General features: G+C 36.4%; 1 protein-coding gene and 1 pseudogene across 1 annotated transcript in view; one reads left to right on the forward strand and one right to left on the reverse strand.

Annotated features, from left to right (window-relative positions):
• Nucleotides 1-9,813, forward strand: part of LOC106880530 (uncharacterized) — a 164,572-nt gene that overhangs the window by 14,988 nt on the left and 139,771 nt on the right. The window lies entirely within an intron of this gene.
• On the reverse strand, nt 324-442 carry LOC128250936 (5S ribosomal RNA; annotated as a pseudogene).

Consider the following 9,813-nt stretch of genomic DNA (forward strand, 5'->3'; position numbering starts at 1 on the left):
ATTAACGTGCAAGTGGCTGAGCACTCCACAGACACGTGTACCCTTAACGTAGTTCTCGGGGATATTCAGCATGACACAGTGTGACAAGGCTGACCCTTTGAATTACAGGCACAACAGAAACAGGAAGTAAGAGTGAGAGAAAGTTGTGGTGAAAGAGTACAGCAGGGTTCGCCACCATCCCCTGCCGGAGCCTCGTGGAGCTTTAAGTGTTTTCGCTCAATAAACACTCACAACGCCTGGTCTGGGAATCGAAACCGGGATCCTATGACCGCGAGTCTGCTACCCTAACCACTGGGCCATTGCGCCTCCACCTAAGTTTGGGATGCTTACAGCACCTAGGTTTCCCAAGCGGTCACCCATCTAAGTACTCACTAGGCTCGATGTTGCTTAACTTCGGTGATCAGACGAGAACCAGTGCTCTCAGCGTGATATGGCCGTAATCATAAAACAAGTATTTGGGTCTGATATGACTGGTTTAAATGCTAAAAGGTTAACCAACAAATAGCTTGGCCAATAATTCACTTACAGCATTGACCAACAAACTTGTCCAATAATTTGTAATATTCCACTTTGAGAATTTAAAAAATTCCAAGTTGGCACGAACATCCCTGACATGATAAATCAAGAAATATTTCATTTGAAACTGAATTCTTAATAATGAAAATAATTGTTATCAATAACCCTGGGCAAAAAAGACAGTAGAAGTAACTGGAATTTTAATTAAAATTAAAAGCTTTTTCTGTTGCCCATCCTCTCTTGTTCCCAAGCAAAGAAATATTTTCCCATGGCCAGACTTGTTTATTGGAAACAAAATATACCACTTGCATCATCATGACACTTATTTACAAATGTCACACAATGTCAAGACAAGGCATACACACACACACACACACACACACATTTATACACAATGGGTTTCTTTCCGTTTCTATCAGCCAACCCACTAACAGGCTTTGTTTTGCTTGGTGTTATAGAAAAACACACTTTCCCAAAATTGCCATACAATAGGGCTGAACCTAAAACAAGCTTCTTCACTGCACAACCATACCTGTACCTTTCTCTTTCTCTCTCTCTCACACACACACACCTTTTGTAATATACAAGATTCCATATACAAGATTGATTAAAGTTATTGTACTAAATTGTCCTAATTCTTGATTACTTTTTAAATGAATTAAAACCATTCATTTCATAAGGAATACAGTCACAGAAAGTTTCAAGTCTTTGTTGAACTCTATGCACCTGCCTGACAAAACAGTGGTGTGGATGGTGAGGAGTAGGTGGAGGGTATATTGTGTGAAGATATATTGTCATTTCACAACAGGTGAAGATTAAGGGATTAAGGTTTACATATAGGCCAACATCGTGAGTGTATATGGCATCAGCTTAATAACAACGTTATTTAATTCCTCGTTATTTTTCTAAATTAATTGAAGCTGAGTTGGTGTATCTCAAGAGAAATATGGTAACAAAAGGGTTAAAGTGATCTAAGCCAAAAGTTTCTTTCAAAATTTCATAATTTTACTAAATACATCATTTTCAAAATCAAAACAAAGGAAGTGTGTTTCAAGAGAAATGTGGTAATAAAAGGGTTAAAATGACCCAAGTAAAAACCAACCGTCTTCTCTGCCCACTATTCCTGAGAGGGTTGTTGGAGTAGATTCCTCAGACACCTCCCCTATAAAATCCTTTCAGAAGCAACCAACATTACACTTTCTGGTTGGATCCCAAGATATAATCAACTGAGACTATGGCTATTAGCCAACCCTCTTGTTCTTGATTTACATCTGTGTTTCTTGCTGGTTGTCTCTGCTTAAAGAATCCATCTTGTGATTCTTTCCTGTGACACTCTAATCACATGTCTGTACTACTGGAACTTTGTCCTCTCAATGTGAAGTAGCAACAGCTCAACTTCAAACGACTCTTCGTTATTTTCAAAATTAATGGAAACAAAGGTAGTATATTTCAAGAGAAATATGGGAACAAAAATGTTGGATATTCTTAAAGGCAATGATCAAACTTTGAATTAAGAATAATGACAAACATCAGAAAAGAGTTAAAAAGTTACAAACATTGGTTTATACTGGGTGACATATCAGAAATGCAAATTGTAAGGTTCATGAATAAGAGAATATTTGAAATATATCTATTTATAGAAATTTAACATAAAAGAAACTTGTTTTGGACATCATAATGGTTATTTCTTTTCTTTATGATGTAGAAATATGTCCCATTATGTCACACTGTAGAAGCCATCGTTCCATTTCTATTAACAAAATAAATGACCGTTAAATTTTTCATTTTACCCAGCACAATGTATAAACTAGAAAAAAAATTTAGCACAATACCATCACTTTACCCAGAAACTTGTATTTTTATTTTCAATTCTCTACCTTGGTCCATTATGCTCTTGTGACCTGGTTCATGTTTCCAGTATGCAACGCATATAACTAAACTGTCTAGTTCATTAATAATGTGTTTATAACATACCATTTTGTTACGGTCTATGTATGTAGCTATGGGGTGAAATCAGACATAATTTATTAAAACACTATTTATTTGCAAAGACAATTGAAGATAAACTGCGTTTATTTGTTCTTTAATTCTACATCTGTTTCTCCATGCTTGCATGGGTTGGATGAATGTTGTTTGAGGTATTGTTTTACAGAGAGATGCCTGTCCTGGCACTAACCCTTACCTGTATTATAAGTAAAGGATCTTTTATTCCACATGACTTCAAAGACACAAAGCTCTCTAATTTGTTGATGAGAAATTGCCTACAGCACTTTTGTACAAGCGGTTGCAGATGTAAACAAATGCATCCACTTGCATATACATACGTGTGTGTGTGCAGATGGCATGTAAAAAACACCATTTTGAGCGTGGCTGTTGCCAGTACCGGTTCACCAGTCCTCAGTCAAATCGTCCAACCCATGCTAGCATGGAAAGCGGACGTTAAACGATAATGATGATGATATATATATATAGATAAGCTAGGTGCAGACATGATTGTGTAGTAAGAAATTTGCTTCCCAACTACATGGTTCTGGGTTTAGTCCCACTACATGGCACCTTGAGCAAGTGTCTTTACTGTAGTTTTGGGCCAAAAAAGCCTTGTGAGTAGATTTGATAAATGGAAACTGGAAGAAGCCCTTCATATGTGTCTGTGTTTGTTCCTCCCACCATCAATTAACGTTAAGTGTTGGTTTGTTTATGTCCCAGTAACTTAATAGTGCAGCAAAAGAAACTGACAGAAAAAGTACCAGGCTTAAAAAAAAGTAGATACTGGGGTCAGTTTGTTCAACTAAAATTCTTCAGGGTTGTACCCCAGCATGGCCACAGCCTAATGACTGAAACAAGTAAGAGATATGTATATATGATTTTTTTTTACATCTCTATTATGTATTATTTACCATGGCTGGCTGTAATTGAAAAAGGCAAACATGCACTGAAAAATTCCATGATGGAATGAAAGTACGTGTCAGTATAAATGGTAAACTTTCTGAACATCTGCTGCAAGAGGAACTCATCATCTTTGCAAAAGAATGTAGGTCTCTAGAAGGACTGAAAAGTTACATCCATGCTGCTCATGGTTAACCCTCTGGCATTTAGATTGCTCTGTCAAATGTAATGCTTACTTATTCAAATGTTTTGAATTGATCATACATTGCCTCATACCTCTGAGATTTCAATGATGTGATTGTTTATTTTTCTCAGATGACTTTGTAGGGCAGGTGTAATAGGCCAGATCTGGCTGGTTTGAACATAAAACAGGTTGAATATTTGGGCCGGATATGGCTAGTTTAAATACTAAATGGTCAAGAGAATCAACTGATGGCATTGCTTGAAATTGCGTTGCAGTGATCATGTATGCATTACTGGGTTTTCTTTAACCCTTTTGTTACCATATTTCTGCTGAGATGCTTTGTGTTTCTTTCAATTAATTTTAAATATAACAAAGAATTTAGTAAATTAACTTAGCTATCATTTACCTAGTGTTAGGAACATAAATTGTGACTAAGGTTTGATGGAAGATTTTAAATCAGAGCTTTTGTAAACAAGACATTTGTACTACAGAACCAGAGATGGTTTCAGCTGGGTTGGTATCAAAAGGGTTTGGAATTGTTTCTCTATCATATATTTTAACCCTTTTGTTACTATATTTCTGTTGAGTTGCTTTGTGTTTCTTTCAATTACTTTAAATCTAACAAAGAATTTAGTAAAACAACTTAGTTATCATTCAGCTAGTGTTAGGAACATAAATTGTGACTAAGGTTTGGTGGAAGATTTTAATTCAAAACTTACGTAAACAAGACATTTGTACTCGGAGCCAGAGCTAGTTTCAGCTGGGTTGGTAACAAATGGGTTAAGTTTCTTTATAAGAAATCCACTCACTAGACTTTGGTAAGCCAGGGACTATATGAGGAGGCACTTGCCCAAGAAGCTGTGCATTAAGACTGAACCTCAAACCATGTGGTTAGGAAGTGAACTTCTGAACCACATCACCATCTCTGCACTTATGGAATGAAATCAGACTTAATCTCTTTCAGACACAGTATTTACGTAATTTATATTGTTCATAAAACAATTGACTAATTAGTATTTTAAAAGAAATTGTGTTAAATATATATATATGTATTTTTTTAATCTTTTACTCATTTGTCACTGGGCTGCAGCCATGCTGGGGCACCACCTTGAAGGGTTTGATCGAGCAAACTGATTCCAATACTTATTAAAGTTTGGCACTTGTTCTATTGGTTGCCTTTGCCAAACTGCTAAGTTATGGGGATGTAAACAAACCAGCAGTGTGGGCAGGGACAAACACGAATATATGCACACTTATACACACACACACACACACACACACACACACACAACTGACTTCCTCACAGTTTCCATCTAGCAAGTTCACTCACAAGGTATTGGTTGGTTTGGGGTTTCAGTAAAACACTTGCCCAGAATACTGTACCTTGACTGAACCCAAAACCACATACTGGCAAAGTGAGCCCCTTAACCACATGACCAAGCCTGCTCCTATTAATGCTTTTATTTTTGTAATCCACATGTCATTGGGGTTGGCTGTTATACTCTTTTTGTTGGGATTTAGGGTTTGAGTCCAGCCATATGCTCCTTTCTCTATAAAAATAACAATTATAGTACAATACTAACATAGTCATAGCAGAATAATGTAATTGTCTTCAGTTTTGTTCCTTAGTTGTTTGTTTCATACATTATTCTTTCAACACATTTTTCCTAATTTTAATAATATAGTCACAGTGGAAAGGCAAGGAGAAAGGAACTAGTTTTTCTTGTAGGCAATGTAGCTGTCATCACCAGAATATGTTGACTTCTTGACATAAAGACAAAAATAATAAGGTAGAAAAGGTGACAAGTTTATTGTTTTCAAAGGCTCCCTCTCTCTTTTTAGACTGCACTGTCACTTCTACTTATGTGGATTTACACCATCTAAAAACTCCAATACTTCATAAAAAATACAATTTCAAAAGAAATTATGTATTTCATAGTTCTCTATAAACATCTAACAATCTTAAAGATTTTAAAAATAACTAATTTCCACAAATGTGTACAAGAAGTATAGATAAGCTTTACCAACATACCTGTACCATAACAGAAGATAATGTTTTTGATTTTGTTCTATAGTCAAAATTAAAACATTTGCTATGTAATTATGTTGTATACAATAGTATAAGCAGTATAAGATCAAACTAGCCATCTATGTATCATATTTAAAGCAGATACATTATGAAAGGCAAATTAAGTGCGCTATTTATCCAGAGGTAATATCCCTTGTGGACACAATAGTGGTGAGAATGCTAGATGCCTCATAGGACTTTGTTGGTAGCATGTACCCACTGCCAGCTGTGGGTACATGCTACTAAAATCAATCACTGCTGATAGAGTAAAACAATGATTGAAAAACCACTGATTTTGCAATTAACCACTCGGCTGAATAAAAATCTGTTACAGGCAACAGAAGCAGTATTGGATTTAAATAGCCCAATGCAAATGCATTGGGAAAGGCAAATGAACTGCAGTATTTATCCATGAATAATATTTATAAATGTGGCTATATTATTTGCTTTGTCAACCCTTTTTCAATAAGTTTCAATAATAACATTGAAAAGATCAGGGCTGAACCAGTTTCTTCTCATGAATTATATGTATCTACCTCTAGTGTATGATCACTTAATGTAACGACAAAAATAGCAACTCTTAAGATAGAAGACATGATAAGCATACAACAATGGGTTCTCTCCTAGTACTGTATGTTCAGTACTGTATGTGTGAACTTTACGCCATCTCCAGAATCAAGCAGTCAAAAACATGCAGCTTCAATGTTTCTTTATAAACTTCCAACAAATTCTGGTGTTCTTATACTTTGGGAATTTCCATATATACTGTGTGCAATGGAATTTTCATATGTACTGTGTGTAATAGAATTTACCTGCGTACAGTTTATAGGAATTAACATTACTGTGTGTGATTGCATGCGGACTTATAAGTTAAATTTCATTACAGATATCCCATCCCTAACAGTTTTTATACACTTGCAATCACCACCTCTGCTCTATAATAATCACTCCACCAGCTAGAAATTACAGTGAAATCCCCCCCACCACCAAGCCACACTTTGTCTTAAAAGAAGAAAGCATCAAATAATGTAGTCCTAGATGCACACTCTAAGACAGGATGGCCATGTTTGGAACATATTTGTTCATAAGTCTGTTGCATTTACACCAACATATGATGACATATAACCTTGTCTGTCATATCTGGAAGCAAGGGCATTACTCAGAGTGGTGTAACTGTAGGAGTCAAGGGTGTTTTCATTGTATGGTCAAGACTGCTGTTGTGGCTGTGTGGTCAAGTGTTGTATTACAACTGAATGGTCAAAGGTGCTGTGTTGTGGGGTCAGGATTGCTGTATTGTATTACAGCGTTGTGGGATCAAGTTTGCTGTTGTGATCATGTGGTCAAGTGTTTTGTTGCTGTATGGCCAAAGGTGTCTTGGCTATGTGGTCAAGGTTGCTGTTTTGGCTGCATGGTCAAGGGTGTTGTGCTGTGGCTACAATCACCAGTTGCATTATTGACCACAAAGTCAGGAAGTCCAACATTTGCTCTAGCCACTGCAAATGACCTGTCGCCTTTTGATATCAGTTCTTGGTCTCAGTTATACTTTCACCCTTGTTGTTGTTTAGTCCTTGGTCAGTCCCGTTGCAGTATGCCTAGGATCAAAGGCATTAAATTCAATGACCCTGGCACCTTTTTTGCCATCTTTTGTTTTTTCATCTATTCCAGTGGTTCTCAACAGCAATCCACTTGACCCTTGGAAGGTTCCATATAAGATTTTGTTGTTAAAAATTATGTGCAATAAATTGATTACACTTTTACAATACTCAAAATATTAAAACAATTTTTTAATACAATTCCTAATATTTAATTATAAAAATATAATAATAGGATTTTTAAGAACTTCAAATGGTTATAAGGTCCACCCTAGTACAATATGAATCAAAGGGGTCTGTAGGAAAAAGTTGGTTGAGAATCGCTGTCCTAGACAATGTATCTAGGGCTACACTATCAAATGGGTACTGTTATAATGGTAGTGAGGGCTATTTCTAGCAAGTGGGCTGACCACATAGAGGCTCCCTGTTTGACTGAACTATTTCACAGCTGAGTGGTTAGCAATATAGATAGGTATATAACCAGGTGTATGGCACAGGACCTACTTCTAGTAGTTTATGGCTGGGTGAGTTTACCTCAGTATGTTTTACATTTTATGGTTGAATTGTTTTCCTTGGTACCATTCACACATTTCACACTTGAGTGATTAGATAACAGCTAAACCCTTTCTCTCTCATTAGTATTTAGATGAAGCCATGTTCAGTCAGCAAGTTCAAAGAAGTTTTCAAGCTGATGACGACGATGATGATGATGATGATGGTAAGAGGCTCCTGTTAAACCAATTAGCCCAGACTGGTTATCTGATACTTTAAAGTTTACATCACCATCATCAGCAGCACTCTCATCATCTTATGTTGACATCATCCTCTCCTCCTCTTCCCTCCTCCTTATTGTCACCACCATCATGCTATCATCATCATCATCAGTGCCATTCTACCTCTTCCCTCTCAATTCCACCATTTCTTTCCCCACTACTTTACCCTTGCTCACTTCATTTTACCCCTGGTTTTTTCTGATCGATCAGACCTATATCTCAAAGCTGTTCCAAACAAAAGTATCCTGTTTTGGGTTTTTTTAAAAAACATTTTCTTTACTTATCGAAGGGTTATATTATACAATATGTTCTCCCTTTTCTTAACAGTGCAGTATGATGTGAGAGATGTGGCTCCTATTTCTTGCAGGTTGAGTAACCACTTACTGGATGCTTTGTTGCCTTGTCCTGGCTGTATGCGTGAGAGAGAGTGGTGGGGGACTATTTTTGAAGATTCTTGAAGATATGTATGAAAAAGAAAGAAAACAGGGGGAAAAGATTGTGCGTGAGAGAGATAAAACTGAATATACATATATATATATATATATGTATATATATATACACACATATATATATATATATATATATATGAATGTGTGTGTGTGAGAGAGAAAACTGTGTGAAAGAAAAAAAACTATGTGCAAAATAAAGAAGAAGAAGGGGAAGATGTGAATTTGAGAGAAAAGTGTATCTGTATATGAAAGTGTGTGTGTGTGTATGAGAAAGAGATAAAACTGTAAGAAAGAAATTGTATGGTAAGGGAGAGGAAAACTGAGTGTGAAAGATTTTGTTTGTGTGTGAGTGAGAATGGAGCAGAAATCTGTAGATTACTGACGCTGTGATCTGGCAGGAAGTAAAACACTTTTTCGACGATGTTGGAGAGTTAAGGATTATGGTCTGTTAAGATGTTCGGGACAGAAAAGAATGAGGGGTGTGTGTGTGTGAGAGAGAGAGCAAGCAAGCAGGTGAGAATTAAAAGTAGCAAGATTATCTTTCAAAGATACCAATCTTCAAATGGTACCGCTAATATAGTGTGAAGAATTATGATTTGGCAATTATAGGAGGTCATAGTAAATAGTAATCTTAGTTGATGAAAAGTGAGAAACTAGAAATAAATTTAGATGGGGGGATAGGGAAACAAAACTTGAAAGCTCAAAGTAAATTAAAGATTTCATTAAAGATTGGTTAATGAAGACAGTTTGTGACTATGAGCTAACCAGTGCCTTGTGAATGAATTTGAAAGGTGGAAACTGTGGGGAAGCCTCTCAATATATATGAAAAAATTACGAACGACGTTTCTGATATTCTTTTTTCCACTTTAATAATCAGATAATTACAAATCATCAGATCAGAGGTTTTTCACATGGGTAGTACTCCCACCAAGGAGGCGTTGGACAAGGGGGTATTAGGCTTTACGGGGCAGTGAGGTAACATAACATACTAAATTTTGCCTATAGTAGCAATTATATTATACCTAATAAAACTAGTAATGGTTGTTAAAAGAAAATGTGATTTCATCAGGTACAGGGAAGTCATTAACTTGAAATGTTTAAAGTAAATTTACAATTTTTGTCTTCACTATTTTACTTGTTTCAGTCATTATTTGACTGCGGCCATGCTGGAGCACTGCCTTTTAGTCGAGCAAATCGACCCCAGGACTTATTCTTTGGAAGCCTAGTACTTATTCTATCGATCTCTTTTGCCGAACCGCTAAGTTACGGGGACGTCAACACACCATCGGTTGTCAAGTGATGTTGGGGGGACAAACACAAACACACACACACACACACACACACA

This window comes from Octopus bimaculoides, chromosome 26, assembly GCF_001194135.2.
Source record: "Octopus bimaculoides isolate UCB-OBI-ISO-001 chromosome 26, ASM119413v2, whole genome shotgun sequence".
NCBI classification, from domain to species: domain Eukaryota; kingdom Metazoa; phylum Mollusca; class Cephalopoda; order Octopoda; family Octopodidae; genus Octopus; species Octopus bimaculoides.